At 45.1% G+C, this 24,854-nt stretch overlaps 1 protein-coding gene across 1 annotated transcript in view; it reads left to right on the top strand.

Annotated features, from left to right (window-relative positions):
* The window catches only part of LOC144823882 (mucin-5AC-like), a 663,881-nt gene that overhangs the window by 407,876 nt on the left and 231,151 nt on the right, over positions 1-24,854 (top strand). The gene's annotated exons all lie outside the window — the stretch shown is intronic.

The following is a 24,854-nucleotide window of genomic DNA, read 5'->3' as shown; positions in this document are numbered from 1 at the left end:
TCCTAGCCCTACCAGATCTTCACAACCCCCTTTCCTGGCATATTACTGGTCTGGCAGCTGACTCACTCTACGAACCCAGGTGTTCTTTAAGAAGCACTTCAATACAGAGGCCCCAACATGTCGCGCCATGTGACTGACTTGCAGAGAAACTGACATGCGACTGACTCTGCCTCTCCAGTAATTAAAGGCACTAGTGTAACGCCGCGGGTAAAAGATCCAATCCCGCAGGGCGTAGATAAAAGGAGACAGGGTGGCAACAATGAGGAAGTGACATGCCTTCAGTGCAATCATTGCACTTCCTTTGGCATAATTTGTGGAGCAAAACAATGCGCACAAATCAAAAGTTAAGGCGGATCTGGGACGAGGCTTCTGGAATCGTATCGATTCCAAGAAGCCTCGTATGACAAGGCAGCGCATGTGCTGCTTACGTCAGGCCGAGATCTAAAAATGAAACAATGAACAAGACTAACATCATTACATGTTTAAGTCTTGCTTTCCACTGGATTGAAGAATCCATTTCACGCTTTTTGGTTGTTCTTACATCTTAGATGCCCTGCCATGTACAATGTGGAAAATAAAACACCTGTGAGTCATATTTTATCCTAACATATTCTGGAAATAAACAAAGTGGTCAAAAGCCCCTTCCCTGGAGATCCCTCCCTCTTCCCCTTCTTATTACTGGATGTATTTCATGTAAGCGATGATAATGACATGCGTTGACGAATGCAACATCGTTTATGTTGCACCCAAAAAACACCTTGACTGGCTAGAATCATTGTAAAACCAAGCAGCTGGGCTATATTTAACATTGAACCTGAAAATGCAGCACACCAGTCCTGAATGTTCTACATTATGAGGATGTGACAAACAAGGGCACAGTCCTTGCCCCTGTCTTGAAGGTCTACTTCTGCAAAGGATCAGGATACATACACATTTTTACCCTCCAATATTCACCTAATTCTGGACTTAGCATGGACAAATCCCATTACCTGGTACGCCTTTAAATGGTTGGAAACTGAAGGAAGATGATTAGATGACCAGGATCTAAGCTGTGAAATGCACTACATCCATGCTGAAGGCTGAGCAACATTATATGTGTTTTAGAAAAGTTATGTAAAATTAACTTTTGCACGTCACTTACAACTGAACTCCGGATACATGGGGGTAGTGGCTGATTATTATTGGACTAGAGCTGTTCTTGTACCAAATGAACTCTTATGTTCCCCATTGTAACAGCATTTAGACTGCTGTTCTGAGGTAACCAAAGGCAATGCACAGTGCTCTATAAGTAAAAGGCGTGCTCGGGTGGCAGGTAGTGATAGCGATTGTAGTGTAACTCATGTTATTAACATGGACAATGAAACGCTTATAAACACTGGGAATCATGGCTTGCTGGTTCCTATGTTCATAAACAGATTCCTTCGAGTTGCCAGCAAAGGAATTAAGATAAGTAAAAGAAAAGAATGTTGTTTCTCTATGCATTTGTTTGTATGTTTTTGTGAGTGATTGGAGATGTGATTGGGAATCTGAGATTGAGAGAAGGTATGAATAAGTGTGAGTGCAAGGGAGTGAGTGAAGGAGTATGAGTGCGTTAGAAGGAGTTAGTGATTAGAGATTGTTAGGTAGTGTAGGAATGAGTCAGGGGTGTAGATATAAGTGGTGCAGCAGACACAGTTATACAAGTGCTCACAGTCAGTGAGTGTGAAAGGATGAGTATCTGTAAATCTGTTTGTATGTGAGAGAGGGGACCATGCAGTGCAGGTATGTTTTTATGTTTGATTATCAGTGCGTTAGAGTAAGTGAGGGGGGAGAAAGTGAGTTGTGAGAGGAAGTGAGTGAGTATGAGTGAAAGTGTGAATGAGTATGAGCGTGTTTGTTGGCATATTTTATGATTGTGAGTTTGCTGCTTGTCATGGGATACTCGTAATAATTCTGGGCTTATGGCAGCATCCAAGATAACAAGCTACCAATGGCTACTGGAGATAATTATTGACATAAATGCAGGCCCTGATATACTAGAGGTAATTGTTGATCTCTGTGGAAGCATTCTGGGGCCTGCATACTTGAAGACATTCTTGGCATGGGGCACTCATGGTAAAATGCACATTTGACATTGGAGGTGACTTTTGGCATAAGAGAGGGCGCCCAAGCCAAAATACAGTCCTTTAAATACTTGACACACGGGGACACCTATGGCAAAATGCTCTTGCTGGCACACTGTAGGTAAGTCTTGTTCTCAGAGAGGACAGCCCTGTCATTTCTGAAATACTGGAGCTAGGTTTTTACATCATGGTATATGGACAGTATCAATGGCAAACTTCTGTTATTGGAATATTGTATGTAATTCTTGCTATAAGGGTGTACCCACAACAAAATGCTGTTGTTAGCACAATTAAGGTAATTCTTAACAGATAAGGATCTCTAAAGCCAATTTTTTAAAACAATTCGGTGAACTTCTGAAAAGCATTATGCCGCACACTTTGAAAGATTGCCAGCCACCACCAGCAGTAAGTGTTCTCTGGTGCCATGAAACTAAAATCTGCAATAAGGCTCCTCAAAACAGCATTAATTATCTCTCAAATATCAGATTTGGATATATTTCAGGAATTCAACAATTTTCAGCTTTACCGTTTCTTAAGTTGTAACGTTTTTGATATCAGATACAACTTTACATCTATACTAATATTATAAAGAGAGAGCCCAAACCTTTGAGGCGGGTAATCTCAGGAACCACAGCACCAATCACAACACCCAATACAGCATTGGAAAGGGCAGTTGCTGCAGAAGGACATAGGCTATACAGATGCCCACCGTATACATTTGAAAGGTAAAAGAACCTTACCAGCAAAGTGTGGGTGTGGGCGGGGCACGGCATGACGACAAAAAAAAAGCATTCTTTAAACGTGTGCGTTGTGCTCGGGGCATGTGCTGGGGGCGTGAACAAGGCCAATGGGTGCGGCAATTGCGCGGCATCAAGGGGTGTGGCCAATGGGCGCGACAACCGGCAACAATCGCGCGGCACATCCCCAAAAAAAAAAAAACGTGCCTTGAGGGCGTGTGGAAAACAAACGTGTGTGTTGGGCCGGGGGCGTGGCCAAGGCCAATGGGTGCGGCAATTGAGCGGGAGCAAGGGGCATGGCCAATGGGCGCGGCAATTGCCGGGGCTTAGGCGGGGGCAGACGCGACTGATCGTGCCTGCGGGGACAACAACTGCACAGTATCATGCGCACTGTCAGCCAGTCAACTCTGCATAAAGGACCGTGCATGCGGGGACACTAACTGCAGCGTCTCCTGTGCGCTGTCACACACTCAACTCTCTGTATAAACAAATTGACACCAGGCGCACAACATCAACCAGGGCTGGAGCCGGGCTCAGGCGGCGGATGACGCGACTAAGCGCGCCTGCTGGGACACTAACCTTTGAACTGACTGCACTTTCCCACACGCACAGCATTTCCAGCACGCGCTGTCACCCACTCAACTCTCTGCATCAACGACTTTACACCACAAGCACAACATCAAACAAAACTGGAGCCGGGCCTCAAGCGGGGGATGACGCGATTCAGCGTGCCTGCGGGGATACGAAATTTACAACTGAATGCACTTTCACACACGCTTACCTACGGAAGTGGAGTACATACACACTAGAGACATCTGCTTATTCTTCTAACTCCGAGGTACACACAGAATCTGCACACACATGCCTAACTATTGTGACACTTCATGCTAAAAATGTTGTCTACCGCGAGATTTCAAAATACATTTCCCTTGCCTATTACACACATTGCACACCTTCTATTTCATACCCGGACAACGTCAGGACGGGCTGCTAGTGTTCAATAAAAGAACGGTTTCTGGTTGGGGCCCAGAAGCAAAAATCCCTAAAAAGTTCACTTTTGAGATAAGGTCAGATGTCTCTCGAGCAAACCTGAGTAGAGAGTGGGAGCAGGGGAAAACAATTGATGAAATTAAGAGATTAGGAGCCACTGCCCAGTCGAATTTACCAGCTCCTTTTAGGGTAATGCATAACAATAGAAAAAGCATAACCTTAGGGTTTACACAGAGGCAGAAGATCTGATTGACTGCATAAAGAAGGGGATCCCACTATGAAGGTAGATTTATGTATCTTGTACTGTTTTATGTATGAATAGAATGCCGCCCATTGACGTAATCAAGGATAGAGTAGTTTGAAGGGCTGTGAGTCTGCTTTGGCTATGGGGAAGTATGGGAGGATTCTCCAGGGGTGGGAAGGCAGGGGTAAAGGGGGGGACTGGGTAGGAGCATTACGTGCAAAATAGAAATAAAAAGTCCTCAGGAAACTTGCTTGGCAGATAGGGGTCTCCAACCCATAGTGTCAAAGGTAATTACTAGTTCTAAATGGCCCTTAGAACCGGGGAGAGATAAAAACTTTTCAGATCCTTTCCTGGAATGTCAATGGTATCCACATAAAATGTACATGAGCAAGAATATTTCAATACCTGAGGGATTTGGCAGCCCAAATAATAGTGTTACAAGAGACATATTTAACTAAAATAGAATGCTCAGAATTGTTTGGTACACAGAAGTGGGTGCAGCAGGTGGTAAGCTCGGACCAAATGTGTAATACTAAATGGTTAGCTATATTGATAAAAAAGCAAGTAGAGGCAAGTATAAGAGAGAGTATATCAGACAATTTGGGTATGTGGGTAATTGTGGCTCTACATTTAGATGACGGTAGATATACTTTTGTGGGGTGGTATGGCCCCAATGTGGAGGGCATAGAACCCCTAAAGAATATTTGTTCAACTCTATTAGATTTCATAACTATTATTATGACAGGCGATTTTAATGTTGTCATAGATAATAATCTAGATATGTCTGTCAATAGCAGAGCTAACATGTCTTTCAAAATGCAATCATATATTAAATGCATGCTGAAACAGAGTGATGGCCATCTTGTAATGGTGATGTAGGAAAATCTGTGAAGCAGTTGAAAGTAAGTGCATATACAAATGTACATACAAAGGTAAGAACATGAATTAAGCTACTTTGTTTACAGATGAAAAAACAGTAAAATTACGTTTTAATAAAAACATTTATGTTAGTATAATATTAAAATGCGAAATGTAGGATTCAAAATTCTTCAGAAGCTTCAGATCATGCACACTTATTTTCTGGTGCAGTCAAAGGGTTTGTGGTTGTTTGTAAAGAATTATGAATATGTCTAATGCATTTTACATAAATGCCACCTTCACTTATTTATTTTTTAGAATACATTTTTATATTTATAATGTCCATGATCCTTCTTTTGATAATTTTTGATTGCTTGGCTCATTTTAGGCTTCTTATGGAAGGCCTGGTGCTAGTTTTTAGCTTAATTTAAAAGGGATTGTGCTTGCTTACTATTTAAGCTCTGCAAACTAGAAGCAGTCAACAAGCATCTGCACATATGGACTGCAGCGAGATAGATGGTATCTAGACCACAGAGAGAGGGGGGCTAGAGTAAGCAATTGCTGCATGGGGTCACAGAGCTTTGGTACACTTGCAGGAGGCAAATTGTGTGAGAAGCAGTAATAGGGCTTCTGAGGTAGAATATAAGTGACATCAGGAGGCACATAGGCAAAGCAGCTGGGTAATTTACGGAAAGAGTGCCTTGTTACAGAGTGGAATTCAGGCTTAGATGCCTAGTGATGCACCCACGAGGACATAGAGTGCATGGGCCAGGGGCAGGATTTTTCAGGATCAGATCATAGAGGACTAGGAACAATAAGAGCTTTAGACTGTGCGCTGTGGAACCAGGGGCCCAGAATAAGCAATGAAGGTGAGGAGGCCAGTACCAAGGATTCCAGGAGAAGCAGGACCACATCAAGGAGGACTAGACCAATAATGACCAAAAATACTAGTAACAGGCCTAGAAGTGCCAGGAGGACCATGACGTTAGGACCAGGGTCCAAAGAATCAAGCGGACCTGAAGACACAGGGCCTCAGTGTAGCAGAAACAGGGTGACAAAGGTGAGGCAGACCAGAACAGCTAAAGCTAGAAAGACCAAGGATGGACTTGGATATTCAGGAGAACTAGGATGAAAATGACTAGGCTCCGAAGGACCCAAACAAAGAGAATCAGGACCAAGAGGTCCAGACTACTAGACTGGGAGAGCCAGCCCTTTGAAGCGAAGGACAAGAGGTACATATGAAGAAGACTAGCAGAATCAGGAGACCGAGGAAGGGTCAATAAAAGACAGGCCCTGGATCAGAACGTGCCAGAAAGGAGCAGAGCTAAGAGGAACAGGGCAAAAAAAGATATTTAGATATCTCATGATTCTTATGCTATCAACTCTTACACAGCCCATTGACTCCCAATGACCTCAATTTGATCCATTCTTGTCATGGCTTTAGCTTTATTTTGAAGTGCTTGGTGTTTAGTGGGCTTGGGTGAGTACCTCTACCGATCCCTGGGGGGCAAATGGTCTTTTAAGCCACAGGGTGGGGGAGATCATGATCCCATGTCGGGTGGAGTGCTTCCCCCCAAAGAAAATGCTGCATAAACGCAGACACTGGTATCTAATAGGTGGGAAAATTGGACTGTCTCCTTTTCAGTGGGATCATGTCAATGCTGATGGTGGGAAGTCCCCACCCTATACATTTTTTCCCCTAGTGTCTAGTGGGCTTTCTGCCCTCTGGGGGACTGATTGGTGGTAATTGTTGGGGGGAGAATGACAGTCATCTCTATGTTTAAAAAAAAAAATGCCCTGGTGTCTAGTGGGCTTTCTGTCCACCCGTGGGGAGGGGAGGCCGATTGGAGGTAATAACACCCAACCGACCAAAACACGGAGCAGAAAGACTATTGAGCCCTTTTTTGAGATGAGGGCATGGCCATGCCCATGGTGGTCAGCTCCCACCCGTATATATATTTAAACAAAAACATTCCCGGTGTGAAGTGGACTTTCTGCCCCCTGAGAGGGAAGATTGGGGGTAAGCACCCCAAAACAACGCCCGTGGAGGTCAGAAAGACTGTTGGGTCCATTTTGGGTTGGGGAATTGCAATGCCCATGCTGGGCAGCCCCACCCCGAAATTCATTTTTGAATACTTTTCCCAGGCGTCTAGTGGAATGTTTGCCCCAGAGAATGCAGAATGAGGCTGATCATCTCCAACCGCCCTCCCTGAGGTTGGTGGTAGAAATACTGTTGTGTCCTTTTTGGGAAGGGAGCATGGCCATGCCCATGGTGAGCAGCCCCCACTCCTATATTTATTTTTTATATTATTTTTCCTGGTATCTAATGGGCTTTCTGCCTCCCTTGGGGGGGGGGGCAGATATTGGGGGTAATCACCCCCAATGACCCCCTCAGGGCAGAAAGACTGAGTTCTTTTTTGGGGAGGGGGCATGGCTTTGCCTATGGGGGAAGCCCCGACCCCTATGTTTTTGTTCCCTGGCTACTAGTGGGCTGAAGGAAGGTTGGTTATGAATAGGTGCAGGTAGGTATCTACAGCTAGTACTCATACCACAATAACTAATAAGGGCCAGTCAAGTCTCAATAAATTAATCCTTGCTAAACCCATGATAGCTTGGCAGATGAGCAGTCAAGCTTAATTTAGGAGACAGGTGTGTAAAGCATTTAAAATCACCAGCACAGTAAATAGGCAGAATACACAACAAAATAAAAATCCAACACCAATTTATAACACTAGGGAATATATGTATCTTTAAAATGACACCAAAATGACAAAAATCCAATGAAGAGAACCAGAGATATGAATTCTTTAAGTTTAAATTTTAAAAAGTGCTTTCTAGTACTAAAATCTGTAAAAGCAAAAACTGCGGCTATAAGGGTCACGTTAAACCGGGACAAATTCAAAATTAAGGCAGACCGCAATGGAGTGCAAGTTGGATACGATGACGGTTGGGCAAGGTCACGTTTTTATCTTCTGACTTCGATGATGGCGGGCTGCTGCAGCGCAATGCCTCGGTGAGCCTTGGAGGTCTTTGTCTTTGTTGTCAACAGAGAGGGGCTCCAGAGATTTTAGCGGGATAAACCAGCGCGTTCAGCCCGAGTCATGGTTCATCGTCACCTGCTTGACTTTCGTCATTGATGCCGGTCTTCTTCTGGTACTTTTTCACAAAACTTGGCAAAAAGTTCCCAAACTTTCAGATCTTCTCCTGAAAGATTCCTTGAGACTCCAACTTCCACAATGCACCTGGTCGGTCCACATAAATCCAGGTGAAGCTGGGCAGCTGGAGTTGTCCTTTCAATTGATGTTGCAGGTGACTTCTTCCAGTTCAGTTTGTCTCCCCAGCGCCCTTCCTGCCCATGACTTCTCCACGAAGCAAATGTCCTTGCACCAATGGCTGTATTGTTTCCGTCCCAAACCTCTTCGCAGCTACTCAGGGAGCAGTTTGGCTCAGGCTGTCACAGGCTGGCCAATCACCAGAGGCTTTTAGGTAACTTCAGGATGGTAAGTTCAAAGCTACTTTCCAGCAATTGTTGTAATAAATACGACCGTAAGAAGTTATTGGATTTATTATAACTATTATTTTGATACTTTGAATTTAGTTGCTAGCAACTTCCAATCAAATGTTAGACTTCATTGACATTTAATAAAGCCCTCCCATGTTAGCCTAAGGAGCTAGCAGCACTACAATGGGGAAAAACGACTTTGGCTGTTTCCCCCCCACCACAAACACCTTAGGTAGTCCGGGTACAGTAAGACTGGTGTTGAGCACATAGCCTTCTTTAGAGTGTCAAAGGCCTTCTGACACTGTGTACAAATTGACATTTTCGGGACTGTTTCTTAGAGGTGAGTTCTGTCAGGGGAGCCACAATGGTCCCATAGTTCTTAACAAACCTCCTATAGTACCTAGTCAGGCCAAGAAAGCCCCTGACCTGTGTCTGGGTTTTAGGAGCCTCCCAATCTAGGATGGTATAGATCTTGGGCTGGAGAGGTTATACATAGCTCAAGTACACCACTGAACTCTGTCCTATCTTGCATTTGCTTACCCTGATTGTCAGGCCTGCCTGCTGCAGTGCCAGAAGCACTTCCTTCAAGTGGGGCAGGTGCTCCACCCAGGTGAAACTGAATACAGATATACCATCAAGATATGCTGCACTGAAAGTTTTTAACTCAGACACAGTGGTGGTTGGTGACATTTGAAAATAGTAGGGCGTAAAATTATTGTCGTACTGCACTGCGGCGAGCGAGCGTTGTGAGTGTGCCCGAACAACCTACGAGGCGTTCTGCGGTGTTCTCCCCTGAGAAAATTATGAAAAAAGAGTGAACAAATGGTGCATTTTCAAGCAAATTTGAGGAAGCTGGAAGGTTAATAAAGCAATACAATTGAATTATTTATCATTTAAGAAATTGCCAATTTTTATGAGCTATAGACGACAATCTTTGCGTAAGCTGATGTAAATGTGTGCAGCTGTTCAAATAGGTGTGTCTGAGATTTCAAATACAGGCGACCCGGAGAATTTAAGCACCCATCACAGCCTTCCAATCCAGAAGATTTGAACCTGACCCACAAAAAAGAGCTATTGACACACAAAAATATAAAAGAAACTAAACTATTAAATCAAAATCATCAACATCCGCAAACTGCCATAAGTCTTGTGGAACAAACTCTTAGGCTAGACAAATAAGAGCATACACTAACTAATGATATAGCCCATATAGAACTTCCTGATCTTCAAAAAACAATAGATAACAAAACATCAAGTGACACAATATCAAACAAACTGTTGTTACTCCCTCAATACATATCTAAGGGATTGCATGATAGCCTAAATTATGAGAACATCAAGAATTTGCATAGCATGTGCTCTTTAGACATCACATCAGTATATTTTCTAAAACCATCAGGAACTTAAGTTTCAGGGGCAACATTGAAAACTTTCTTCACACTTGAACTAGCTCAAAAAGTGTTTGACGAGAGGGAGATATTTAAGGTTGAGGAATTAAACTTGTGCCCCATCAAGAACACTACTATTCAACACCCTGAATAGTTCCTGGACGTAATTAATCTATGGGTAAATAAGAGGGCCGAATATCAGAGCAGCCACTCCTGGTTAGTGGATATTCACCCACAAGGAAACAGACAATGCAAAGAACTATAAGACAAGACGTGTAAATGGTAATCACCACAAGGCCAAATGTGAGGTACAGGCAACTGAACTAAGCGAATGTCACTAGTTACTCCCAAACAATGCTGAAAAGGGGTACAGACGACCCTACTTCTGCTGGGCATTTGACCGTTTCTGTGCTATACATACCTTTTAGTTTAGAACAACGGTGCCCAATGCAGTGGAGACGTGCATTAATAGCACGAGCAAAGCATGCACGTGTGTAGTAGACACATCAAACCTTGTACCTAAAGGAGCAGGCTTGAACACGGTTTCTACTATACCATTAAAATAAGATGTCATTCTAATATCCATGTAAACAGCATATAGTTTATTATTATTTTTTTTTAAGCACCCAAGATCAGGTGAGTATTCTGGTATAAGTGAGTGATGGCGCTAACCTGAGCAGCTGCGGCTGATCTCCGAGCAACACACCACAGACCACAAAAGAGGGGTTAGGGATGGAGTGCAGTTTTGGGTTGTCCCCTCTCCATCACCCCAGGTCACCCGTTTCCAGGCTGTGCCTTTCGCGCTCACAAATTATCATTAGGTATCGGTAGAATTTAAGCAAGCCAACAACATAACTCCCAGGACGGGCAAGCCGGTCAAAGGAAAGCACTAAACTGGAAATATCATGTTTCCATATTAGTGCTTTCCTTTGTAGAGCTTACACATGTGCACACATCACTGCAGCAGCCTGGACGAGCTGCTATGCAGTGTCTTTGCCTGATCTGTACATTATTTATATCTTATCACGGGTCTGCGTGAGCTGCTCTCAGTGGGTGCAGGAAAGGTGCAAATCTCTAAGCACACCCTGCTAATCTGGTGGCAGAGTTAGCACTGCGGTCCAGCTGCAACACTGCCCGAGACCTATTTCCTCACCTTTGACAGCAGACATCTGGTGCAGGAGTGCTGTCTGTCTCACATGCGACCCCAACTCCACATATTCTGAGCTCCAAAGTGTCCTGCTTGCCCCTGGCCATGAGCCCCATGTGTAGCTCAGTAAAGACTTGTGCTGCATGGTCCCAGTCCTAGTCACGCCCCCTTTTATTGAAATGTAAGCAGAAGTTGATTTTCATCACAACACAATTATTCTTAAAAAGTAAAATAAAAAAAATAGATGCAGACTGTGTAGGGTAGCAGCCAATATGTTGGGTTTAAATTGAGCAGCAGCTCGCAATTCTCGTAGGGGGGGGGTCACTCAGGGGTTATCGCACACTGGTTACCAACGGGGGCAAAATAAAATGAAAACTTACCTGATCCTGGTCCCGCGATGCCTCTGCTCCTAGGCCGGTCCTGAACGGGAACAGGCATGCTACCTTCCCTCCTGTAGCCAATCACAACGCTGCAATGGCAGCGTTGTGATTGGTAGAGAGTTTGGACAGCGCCCCACCGGGGGCCTAATGGGAGGTCATTTTCTCTATGTAGGATGTATGCAGCCTACAAAGAGAAAATGTAGAGTGCGCATGTTTGGTTTGGTGGGCCCCAGGGCCGATCAAAGCAGTCAGGGTACTCAGAGTTGTGCAGGCCATTCCTCCCCTAGCCCCCTCCCGCCCGCCGACAACCAGACATATTCTCGTCCAACCAGGCATACCCCGGCCTCGTGTATTTTGAAATACCATTTTATTTTCTGCTTCTAGCACTGCGAAAAAGCAGTGGGGTGGTGCTACTCTGCCCTAATGGAGGAGCCGCCCCTGCTCAGACAGGACTCAGTTCACCAACCTTTAGAAGGTAGAAGGTGACAGGGGCATTCTTCAAGCCAAAGGGCATCACTTTAAACTGAAAGTGGCCCTCTCGAGTGAAAAATGCTGACCTCTCCTTTGCTTCAGGTACTTTGCAGCCCCGAACCTGTCAATGAGCTAGCTCATCAGCTCTAGGTATGGGGTGGGCATCAGTCTTGGTAACGGCATTCAAACCTCTGTAGTCAACACAAAACCTCAATTCTTTCTTCCCCCTTTAGGGTATTACGTTTAGACACCAGTACCACTTGCCTGGCCCATGGAATGCCAGAGAGCTCAATTAGTCTAAACTCCAGCATCTTGGCTACTTCAGCCTTAGTGCTGACTCAGACCTGGTCATACAACCTTTACAGCTTGTTTTTGAAAGGTAGGCTGTCACTAGTGTCAACATATATACTCCAAGCGGTAATCCCAGGGGTCGGGGGAGAAAAGCCCAGCAAACTTCTCCAACTACTGTCTACAGTCTTTTTCCTGCTGGTCTGTTAAGTTGGCAGAGAATACGACTGCCCCCATCTTGGACATTGGTGGAGAAGAGGTGGGGGAGAGGTTCATTCTCCTCCTCCCCTCCTTCTTCTGTTATCATCAGCATGGTCATATCTGACCTGTCCTTGTGAGGTTTCAGTCCGTTATCATGGAGTACCCTGTGGGTACTCGTGGAGGTTCCAAGGTCCACCAAGTAGATGACCTCACCTTTTTTGTCCAGAATGGGATAGGGCTAAGTCCATTTGTCCTGGAGGGCCCTGGGATCAACAGGCTCCAACACCCACACCAACTGTCCTGAATGGTACTCAGGCATAGTAGCCTTCTAGTCATATCACAGCTTCGTGAGCTCTTGGTTGGCCTCCAGGTTGCTGCTTGCTCTATTCAGGCACTCTGCCATGCGAGTCCGCAGGCCTAGCACATAATCCAGCACATCCTGTTTGGGTTCCTTGAAAGGCTTCTCTCAATCTTCTCTCACCAAATACAGTGGCTGTCTTTCATGGTGACCAAACCGTAACACAGAGGGGCTAAAACCAATAACTTTCTTTGGCACCTCTCTGTAACCAAACAGCAGGCATGGGAGGAGAACATCCTTTTCCCACCTGAGCGAGTTAGATAAGCTCATAATCAGGGTCTTCTTAAATCTTTCCACCAGACCATTGGTCTGGGGTTGATATGAAGTGGTGAAATTATAGGTAACACCAGGCATATTCATCCCACATCTCCTTCAGATAGGTGGACATAAGTTAACTCCCCTGACTGAGATCACCTCCTCTGGAAAGCCAAATCTGGTTAAGAAATGAAGTGGGGCTCTGGCACTGTGGGAGTAGTCACTGTTCTGAGAGGTATTGTCTCTGGATATCTGGTGGCATGGTCCACTACCACCAAGATATATTGGCTTCCCTAGGCAGAGGACCAAAAATTGTCAATCCCCACCCGCTCAAAGGGAGTCACAACCTGTGGCAGGGGTATCCAGTGAGCCTTTGGCTTCCCTGTGTCATGCCATTGGCTTGACAGGTGACTAAGGAGCTGCAGAACTCCTTCACTTTGGCAGACATTTTGGGCCAATGGAAATGGTTGACCACTCTATTCCAAGTCTTGGGCTGACCCAAATGTCCTGCAGTCATGGCCCAAGGTGAGGAGGACCTCTCTATACATGGGGGAACCACCCCAGTACTGGTTGCACCTGCTTTGGGGTTCCTGCCCTAGGTATAGAGGACTCTCTTTGCCCCTGGCACAGCTCCTCTCTGGTGGGTCCTCCAGCTCCTTGCAATTCTGCCAAGTTCGACAGATCTTGCAGGGGTGGAGTCCTCCCCTCAGAGACCTGATCCTCCCCCCTCAGGTTTATATTCTTCCTGGCCCTCTTGAGCTGTTTGGACTGGCTCACCATACCTTGTGCCCATCTCTTGTTTCTGGAGGCGTTGGCCCTTGTTCCAGGGTCCATGTGTCCAGCACTCCCCTGAGGTACAGTCTGAGATCAAGTCACAGCACATACCCAGTCAGGGAGGTCCAGAATCTGCGAATGGACCTTCTTTTTACCCCCTGACCCTTTAGAAGCGTCAAGATCATTTCCCAGTAGACACTCTACTAGGAGGGCAGGAAACCTACCTTCCTAGGGCTAGTCACACCACCCATTTCCAAGCTCACCATTGCTATGGGATGAAGCTTGGCTCTGCTCTCTGTGTAGGTAACCTGATGGAATACACCAGGTAGGATCTGCCCTAGGCAAACCAATTTGTTCACCACCATGGTAACAATGGCCCCTGTATCCTTCAGAGCCTCACCCTCAGTTCTGTTGATTTTATGCCTCTGCCTGTACCTCTCCATGCTTGGTGGTAAGGCTGCCAGGGCTGCAACTTCCACCGACCCATGGAAACTAAGGTCATGCCTTCCCCTTCTCTGGGCTAACTTCCACACTTACTCGAGCAATCATCTGTGACTCCTCACCTGTGGGGGGCTTCTTTTAGCCAACTGCATCTATCCTTTTGTGTCCTGGCTGCAAACAGTCAAAACAAGTCCCTGCCTTTGTAGGGTCAAATAACTTCCCTAGAAACTTCTTCCCCTCGAAAGTGAAATGGCTCAGGGAACCCCCACCTTTTGCAGGTGTGTGGGGACTTTTTAGGGACTCTTTCCTTTTTTTATCTGAGTTACCCCGGGCTTTGCCACGGGAGGAGACCTGTCCTCCTTTTTTCTGATCACCTTCCTAGTTCTTCTTGGTCACCCTTGTGCAGACCCACTCATCTGCTGTCTCTCCCAGTTCCCTGGGACTAGACAGTTTAAAGTCAAGTAGGAAATGGTATAACTTCTCTGAGGGACAATTAGCTAATATGTGCTCCTTCATGAACAAATCGTGTAGCTCCTCATAGGTACTAACCTTGTTACCTTGAATCCAGTCCTCTAGTGCCTTCACAGATAGGTCTACAAAGTGAACCCTGGATTAGGTACTGACTTTCTGGATGTCCCTAAACTTGTGCCTATACTGCTAACTGGTGAGACCAAACCTTCTGACTAAGCTTCGTTTCATGTGGCGATGGGACTCAGCTTCCTCCCCCTCTAGGGTCAAGAGCCTGTCTCTCCCTGCTACTGGAATTAATTCCCACAGGAGTGAACCCCAGTACTGAGACCTAACCCTCCTCATCTTAAGGGCCCCCTAAAAAGCTGGCAGCGATTTATCAATGTCTTCACCCTCCTAACATTTAGGGACAATCCCCTTGGGCAGTCTTGGGTCAAACCCACCACCCCATGACACCTGTGACTCTCCTTAGCTGCCACCATCTCTCCTTTCTTCACATCCCTTCTTCTTTTTGGCCGGCCAACTTCTCTGTCTCTAGTGCAATGTAGGCTAACTGGGCCTCAAGTTCTCTCTCTCTTCGAGAGACAGTCCTGCTTCTACTGTGGTGGATCTTCTTCCATCACCTGCTCTAGGCAGGGCCCTGGTCACATTATGTGTGGACTGGCATTCAGATTCCATATCATTGAGGTCTAGGGAGTCTTCCCATCCTCTTCCTCTGTTTTTTAGGCTTCCTCTGTGTCAGAGGACAGATCTGCTAGCTGGGCCTCTGTCCAGCCTTTAAGGGCTTTATCAGCTCTGACTTCCTGGTAGTGGAGGGTGCTGGTAGTTCCCAAGCCTTGCACAAGCCCCTAAGCTCTGCTACTATGAGAGTTGGTAGGCTACATAGATCAAGTTCTATGGTATCCCTTAGTGTTGGGTCACACACAAAATCAGTGGGAAAAATTGAAGTTAGAACAATTTAGAATGTATTTTAAATGATTTAATGAATATTAGTCCAAATTTAAAATCAAAACATTTGTTTGCACTGGGTCCAATCAGTCGATTTTTAATTACCTCACTTAAATACTGAATGGTGTTATCAAACACAAGTACCGGATCTCACCACTGCGCACCTAAATGTAAGAAGGTGGGTTATTAGTAGGTGCAGGTAGATCAATACAGCTAGTAATACTGGTAAATGGTCAAAATATCGATTCCAAAATATAGACAAACCTAAATATCGACTCCAAAATATAGAATGGACAAAATATCGAATGGACAGAATATAGACATCAAAAATATCGTTTTGAAGGTAAGTAATGTAATATCGATTTTAAAAATATATACAGTCAAGATATCGAAGTACATAATCTAGTTTATAAAAATATCGAATTTTTAATAATATTGAATTTTTTAAGTGTTTTGTATGTTAGTATATGTGTGAAAAGTGTATATATTTTTGTAATTTATTTTAAGTAATTAATTTTATGTTATTTAATTTTTGCGTAATTTAATTCTGTAGCGGGTTGTGGGTTTATAGGGCAAAAGGGTGGTAAGTAATTTAATTATAATTAATTAAATATGTTAATTAATTAATTGGTATTTATTTAGAATAAATTGTTAATTAATTATTAATTGGTAATTAATTAATTCTTAATTGATAATTCATTTTTATTAATTGATTAATTGATAATTATGTGAATTAAATTAATTTATTTTCTGTAGTGGGTTGTGGGTTTATAGGGGAATAGGGTGGGAAGTAATTTAATTGTAATTAATTAAATATGATAATTAATTTATTGGTATTTATTTTGAATGAATTGTTAATTAATTTTTAATTGATAATTAATTATTTCTTAATTGATAATTAATTTTTAATAATTGATTAATTGATAATTATGTGAATTATATTAATTTATTTTCACTAGAGTGGGAGTAGTAAAATTTACCCCTACGCTATCCAATGCTTTCCCTACTGTTGCACTCACTGGAGTGGGAATAGTAATTTTTACCCCTACGCTATCCAACGCTTCCCTACTGTTGCACTCTCTGGAGTGGGAATAGTAATTTTTACCCCTACGCTATCCAACGCTTTTCCTACTGTTGCACTCTCTGGAGTGGGAATAGTAATTTTTACCCCTATGCTATCCAACGCTTTCCCTACTGTTCCACTCTCTGGAACCCCTACGCTATCCAACGCTTTCCCTACTGTTGCCCCCTCTGGAGTTGGAATAGTAATTTTTACCACTACGCTATCCAACGCTTTCCCTACTGTTGCACTCTCTGGAGTGGGAATAGTCATTTTTACCCCTACGCTATCCAACGCTTTACCTACTGTTGCACTCTCTGGAGTGGGAATAGTAATTTCTACCCCTACGCTATCCAACGCTTTCCCTACTGTTGCACTCTTTGGAGTGGGAATAGTAATTTTAATTCTTAATTGATAATTCATTTTTATTAATTGATTAATTGATAATTATGTGAATTAAATTAATTTATTTTCTGTAGTGGGTTGTGGGTTTATAGGGGAATAGGGTGGGAAGTAATTTAATTGTAATTATTTAAATATGTTAATTAATTTATTGGTATTTATTTTGAATGAATTGTTAATTAATTTTTAATTGATAATTAATTATTTCTTAATTGATAATTAATTTTTAATAATTGATTAATTGATAATTATGTGAATTATATTAATTTATTTTCACTAGAGTGGGAGTAGTAAAATTTACCCCTATGCTATCCAACGCTTTCCCTACTGTTGCACTCTCTGGAGTGGGAATAGTAATTTTTACCCCTACGCTATCCAACGCTTTCGCTACTGTTGCACTCTCTGGAGTGGGAATAGTAATTTTTACCCCTACGCTATCCAACGCTTTCCCTACTGTTGCACCCTCTGGAGAGGGAATAGTAATGTTTACCCCTACGCTATCCAATGCTTTCCCTACTGTTGCACTCACTGGAGTGGGAATAGTAATTTTTACCCCTACGCTATCCAACGCTTTCCCTACTGTTGCACTCTCTGGAGTGGGAATAGTAATTTTTACCCCTACGCTATCCAACGCTTTTCCTACTGTTGCACTCTCTGGAGTGGGAATAGTAATTTTTACCCCTATGCTATCCAACGCTTTCCCTACTGTTGCACTCTCTGGAGTGGGAATAGTAATTTTTACCCCTACGCTATCCAACGCTTTCCCTACTGTTGCCCCCTCTGGAGTTGGAATAGTAATTTTTACCCCTACGCTATCCAACGCTTTCCCTACTGTTGCACTCTCTGGAGTGGGAATAGTAATTTTTACCCCTACGCTATCCAACGCTTTCCCTACTGTTGCACTCTTTGGAGTGGGAATAGTAATTTTTAACCCTACGCTATCCAGCGCTTTCCCTACTGTTGCACTCTCTGGAGTGGGAATAGTAATTTTTACCCCTACGCTATCCAACGCTTTTCCTACTGTTGCCCCCTCTGGAGTTGGAATAGTAATTTTTACCCCTACGCTATCCAACGCTTTCCCTACTGTTGCACTCTCTGGAGTGGGAATAGTAATTTTTACCCCTACGCTATCCTACGGTAATAATATTGTGTATTTTTTATTAATATTATGTTAATATATATATATATATATATATATATATATATATATATATATATATATATATATATATATATATATATATTACCTACTGGCGGTCGCCAGTAGGTATATATAGTTAGGATTTTTTCTCTATGGGATTTTTGAAAATTCTATGTCTAATAACTTTGGCGTTTGTGGACGGAATTGGCTGAAATTTTCAGGAAAATGGCACATTTTGTTTCTGAGCAGCCCTTGAAAATGTGGGGGGGGTTCGTCAAGGGGGGGCCGAGAAAAAAGGGGGGTCCCAAAACATGTTTTTAACATTGAGTTTTCCATAGGGCGGTTGGCCTCACTTTTAGCCCGAACGGCTGAATGGATTTGCACGAAACTTGGCAAAATTGTAGGGACTGGTAGCCCGATGTGCCTTTGCTAGGTCTCAATATATGTGCTCCAGTGGATTTTGAGAAATTAACGTTCAAAAAAAGATATATATCTGTAACAGCGGACCGGGCAGCGCTCCGGTTCGCGGACTTTTCGCGGTACGGAGCTTTGTGAAGCGGAGCTGATTGGTTCTCCGGCGTCTGTGAACATTCCAAACAGTCCGTAGCGGCCGCCATCTTGTCGCTCGGTAGGATCGAGAGACAAGAGGAGGCCAAAGCGAAGGGGCAAATGACCATAAGGGGGCATAGTAGATCCTCGCTGACCCCCTAGGTTTGATGTGGAGGTTTTAAAAGGGTCCCGCGGGGCAAAAAAAAATAATAATAATAATAATCGAACGGCTGAATGGATTTGCACGAAACTTGGTAAAATATTAGGGACTGGTAGCCCGATGTGCCTTTGCTAGGTCTCAATATATGTGCTCCAGTGGATTTTGGGAAATTAACGTTCAAAAAAAGATATATATCGGTAACAGCGCTCCGCTTCGCGTAACGGAGGTTTGCGAAGCTGATTGGTTCTCCGGCGTCTGTAAACATTGCAAACAGTCCGTAGCGGCCGCCATCTTGTCTCTCGGTAGGATCGAGAGACAAGAGGAGGCCAAAGCGAAGGGGCAAATGACCATAAGGGGGCATAGTAGATCCTCCTTGACCTCTTAGGTTTGATGTGGAGGTTTTAAAAGGGCCCCGCGGGGCAAAAAAAAAATAATAATAATAATCGAACGGCTGAATGGATTTGCACGAAACTTGGCAAAATTGTAGGGACTGGTAGCTCGATGTGCCTTTGCTAGGTCGCAATATATGTGCTTCAGTGGATTTTGAGAAATTAACGTTCAAAAACAAGATATATATCTGTAACAGCGCTCCGCTTCGCGGAGATAAAATTATATCTGTATTACCTAGCTGTTGCTAACACCAGTTAGCGACGGCTAGTAGGAGATAGCGACCATCTTGGGCCCCACTTTGCATGTGAGTGATATTTATCACTAATGACATGCAAAGTGGGCATGCCAAGATGTTAGCGACTGGAAACAGTCGCTAACATCGCTATCTCCTATTATCAACTTTTGGAAATATTCGTGATAAGCGCGAATATCTCCAAAAGCTAGCACCTGCCCTGAGCAGTTCTTAGCCATGTTATCCAATGGGAGGTGGATAACATGGCTAAGAGCATTTGCTCGGTAATGCATGAATATCGCTGAGTTTTCAGCGATATTAATGCATTGCGGTCGTTTTTTATCGTATTTGCGATAAACCTTGATAATAGCAAGGTTTATCTGCGATAATTTCTGACGATGCTTAGCGGTAAAAAAATCGTTGCTAAGCATCGTTAGGGATAAATATCGCTTAACTTTGGTAATATGCCCCAACGTCTGTTAACGTTCGATTCGAAGGAAATCAGGAAGTGTTGAAAAACATTGTCTGCGCCATCTTGTCTTTTTTCAAATGCCACACTTTTGTCGTGCACGGCAGTCATTTTAGATGCCTTGACCAGACCCACTCTGTGCACGCTGTCGATCCTTAGCATGGCTCCCCACCCTCGCAAGCATCTCCCCCAGGCAGTGGTCACCCCCGCTCTCTGTCTTATGCATGGGTAATAAACCTCCCCCCATCTGCGCTGCTCTTCCCTGAGAATCACACCCTGTGCCCGCCCGACACCTCCCTTTCGCCCTATTCACTACCGCACCCTCTGACACTCCTTTTCCTCTGTGTCCGATTGTCCAGGCCGGTGCTAGGGTATCAGCTAGCCCTGCAGATGTAGTTTATGGCCCCAGCTGTAAAGAATCACCCCTCTTCAAAGGAGTTATAGTAGATCAAGGCCCACACTCGATGAGATCCGTCACAGCAGACGCGTTCCTATTATCTGAAAACCATCCTGTATTGTGATTGGGGAGGGGACCGAGCCTGAAGCGGAAGATTCCAGGGATGACTCTTTGTACATCAAAGTTTTTACAATTATGTGTCACATTAAAAATATATAGCACTCCGACAAAGTAGTAAGATTATAAAACTTTAATAACTTATAAATATATACAAGAAAACAAAAACAGTAATAACATATAAACATTTTTAGGGAAAAACAACGAAGTAGCGGTCGGCTGTGCGAATAGTCCCAACGCAGCACAACGTCCAGATTTCTGGCGTGGGGCGTCGCGGGGGGTGGGTCATCAGTAGCAAACTGTTGTGCGAATAGTTCCAAGGCAGCAGAACGATGGCACCAAGGTGATGTCCAGTAAGTTGCCGCACTGGTTTTGGTATCCTACAATGCTGCTCCGAATAACGGCGTGGGGCGCCCCGGGGGAGGCGGCGTGAACGGGCCTCTCCAGGTGGAGTCTCATCTGTTGTAGTGGGGCGCCCCTTTACCGTTTCAGTTGCCATTCCGTCCGTTTTTGGTCCACTGTGTCAAAAGCCGCAATTCAGCTGAGTTGCGCCCACTCTTGCGGTACAGCGATAGGCGGCTGTCACAGGACTCTCAAAATGGCGGCAGGCTGTTTCCTTTTTGGGCCTGGTCCACTGAAATGGCCCTGGGACACCTTGGAAATCGGACGCTTGTCTGCTAGGTCTTGGACCCCATTCTCGAAAGCGTCTCCTCTGCCTTGAGGATTCATCAAAAGTTTTGGGGGCCCCCGACTCCTGTAGGCTTCTGGTGGGGAGCGGCTGCCATGATTGCTCGCGGAATGACCACGACGGAGCTACGAGATGGTGGTGCTCTCATGCTGACGCCAGCTTCAGTCTGAAACATCCAGAAACAAGGTGGGGCTTTCATCGTTTGGGAAAAAAAAAAGTTTTCATCCAATGAAAAGTGTTGTTTTTAGGTCATATGATCAAGCCTTCCATCATTAGGAAACCAAAAGTAAAATGAACCAATGAAAAGTTTTATAAACAAGTCACATGACCTGTTATGCGGCATAGGGTATAAAATGCGGAGAAAATACGTTGGCACGTGAGGCGGAGTCAGTAGCGGACCGATGTGCGAATAGGCCGAAGGCAACACAACGCGCCAAGATCCGGATGGCACCGAGGTGGTGTCCAGCAAGTTGCAGCACTGGTGTGGCCATCCTACAATGCTGAAAGTCGGCGTGGGGCGCCCCGTTGGCCTGTGAGTTTGCGTCAGTAGCGGACCGATGTGCGAATAGGCCGAAGGCAGCACAACGGGCCAAGATCCGGATGGCACCGAGGTGGTGTCTAGTAAGTTGCCGCACTGGTGTGGCCATCCTACAATGTTGAAAGTCGGCGTGGGGCGCCCCGTTGGCCTGTGAGATGGCGTCAGTAGCGGACCGATGTGCGAATGGGGCCAAAGGCAGCGCAACAATATTTTCGGAATAGAAGACACCACAAGGCGCTGAGATGCCAAGATCCGGATGGCACCGAGGTGGTGTCTAGCAAGTTGTGGCACTGGTGTGGCCATCCTACAATGGTAAAAGTCGGCGTGGGGCGCCCTGTTGGCCTGTGAGATGGTGTCAGTAGCGGACTGATGTGCGAATGGGGCCAAAGGCAGCGCAACAATATTTTCTGACTCACACCACAAGGCGCTGAGATGCCAAGATCCGGATGGCACCGAGGTGATGTCTAGGAAGTTGCTGTACTGGTGTGGCCATCCTACAATGGTAAAAGTCGGCGTGGGGCGCCCTGTTGGCCTGTGAGATGGTGTCAGTTGCGGACCGATGTGCGAATGGGGCCAAAGGCAGCGCAACAATATTTTCTGTATGGAAGATACCACTAGGCGTTGAGATGCCAAGATCCGGATGGCACCGAGGTGATGTCTAGCAAGTTGCTGTACTGGTGTGGTCATCCTACAATGCTGAAACTCGGCGTGGGGCGCCCCATTAGCCTGTGAGATGGCGTCAGTAGCGGACCGATGTGTGAATAGGCCGGAACCAGCACAAGGCGCCAAGATCCGGATGTCACCGTGGTGGTTTCATAGTTGAGAGGCACTTCATCTGCAGTGGGGCGCCGAGATCCGGATGGCACCGAGGTGATGTCTAGCAAGTTGCTGTACTGGTGTGGTCATCCTACAATGCTGAAACTCGGCGTGGGGCGCCCCATTAGTCTGTGAGATGGCGTCAGTAGCGGACCGATGTGCGAATAGGCCGAAGGCAGCACAACGCGCCCAGATCCGGATGTCACCGTGGTGGTTTCATAGTTGAGAGGCACTTCATCTGCAGTGGGGCGCTGAGATCCGGATGGCACCGAGGTGATGTCTAGCAAGTTGCTGTACTGGTGTGGTCATCCTACAATGCTGAAACTCGGCGTGGGGCGCCCCATTAGCCTGTGAGATGGCGTCAGTAGCGGACCGATGTGCGAATAGGCCGAAGGCAGCACAACGCGCCAAGATCCGGATGTCACCGTGGTGGTTTCATAGTTGAGAGGCACTTCATCTGCAGTGGGGCGCCGAGATCCGGATGGCACCGAGGTGATGTCTAGCAAGTTGCTGTACTGGTGTGGTCATCCTACAATGCTGAAACTCGGCGTGGGGCGCCCCATTAGCCTGTGAGATGGCGTCAGTAGCGGACCGATGTGCGAATGGGGCCAAAGGCAGCGCAACAATTTTTTGGGAATAGAAGAGACCACAAGGCGCTGAGATTCGGTTAGCACCGAGGTGGTGTCTAGCAAGCTATGCAGCTGAGTTGCGTGCGCACTTGCGGCGAATAGGTCGAAGGCAGCATAACAATGTTTTCTGAATAGAAGACACCACAAGGCGTTGAGATTCGGTTACCACCGAGGTGATGTCTAGCAAGTTGCCGCACTGGTGTGGCCATCCTACAATACTGCTCCGAATAACGGCGTGGGGTGCCCGAAGGGGGGGGGGGAGGCGGCGTGAACGGGCCTTCCTAGGTGGAGGCTCGTCTGCTGTAGTGGGGCGCCCCTTTACCGTTTCAGTTGCCATTCAGCTGAGTTTCGGCTGCTCTTGATGCTACAGCGACAGGCGGCTGCAACAGGACTCTCAAAATGGCGGCCTGTTCTTTGGATTTGGGCCTGGTCCACTAAAATGGCCCTGGGACACCTTAGAACTCGGACGCTCGATTTTTTTTTCCTTTCCTGTACATGCAAAAAAAGGTAAATGCCCGGTACGTTACACGCTTCATCTGCCACGATGAACTCTCCAGAGGAACCGAAAAAAAATATAGTTATGGTAACTATACCATGCATCGTCATATGGAGAGGTGGCACCAATTAATTATAGTGCTGCATAAAAGAGAGATTTGGAGGAGAACCCCTGACCTGCTAGTACATTCATCAAAGAAGTGCCACTGACAGCATCAGAGGCAAGGGAAACGGTCCCAAATATTTAGAAGAACTTTGGAAAGATTAAAATGACATGTTTAGATTGTGGCAAATTAATTTCATGTGGACAGATGAGTGTTACTCTAATAAATACAGCATATGAACATCATCATAGTCGATGGTTGGTAGAGACATTTTGACTATATCCTGGACCTGCCCGTCCTCGCCCAAAATGGCGCCGGAATAAATGGGACTCGTAACTCCTTGTTGTGTACTGGTTGAAGAACCTTGAAATCACGAGATACGTATGCAGTTTTGAAGCACATGGCGGGCGGGGACGAGAATTGATTGAATATTTCGACATCCCTATTGATATTAAGTTCTGATGTGTTATTGATTACTGTACTATTGAAAGTTCGAATTAACGTCACCCATGGTACTTGCCCGCAAATGTATATCTAGATAATTTTATTGTAACTGGCCCTGTCGTATTTTAATTATAAAATGTACGTCCACCGATTCCGTAACTGTTAGACACCTTAGTTCTTGCAACCTAATGGCCCGCCCGTTACGTTCCTCTACAGTGTAAATGTCTACTCATCATATACGATTACAGTTTGCTCCGTGGCCGGCCCACGTGGTTATAGGCTCGTATTTGTATAATGAAATTTTCACAATAAAGGTTTTTAAAAGAAAACATGGTAGTAGTATATACATTGGTAAAGTTTTTAATAATAGTCACTGTTTTAGAATCATTAAAAGGCAAGTGAAATAAAGCAGACCAATTACATGAAGGGTAAAAGGTATAATACGAAGGAACGCAGTAAAGATAAATGGTCAAGGGCTGTTGTGTTTTCTATTCCTGCAACATAAAGTGATCGATAAGAATCTCATATTCAGGCGTATCGGCGACTAAGACAGCAGGTCGACCCTCTTTTGCTCAACGGCTCCGTCATGGGACGAAGAAACGGTCTTTTTCTCGAAAAAAGAATATATTTTACTTGCAGGACAGTTGTAAATTTTCCGGGAAAGTACATTA

This window comes from Lissotriton helveticus, chromosome 3_1 (assembly GCF_964261635.1).
Source record: "Lissotriton helveticus chromosome 3_1, aLisHel1.1, whole genome shotgun sequence".
NCBI classification, from domain to species: Eukaryota; Metazoa; Chordata; class Amphibia; order Caudata; family Salamandridae; genus Lissotriton; species Lissotriton helveticus.
Note: the sequence above shows the minus strand (reverse complement) of the source record. Positions and strands in the feature narration are given on the sequence as shown.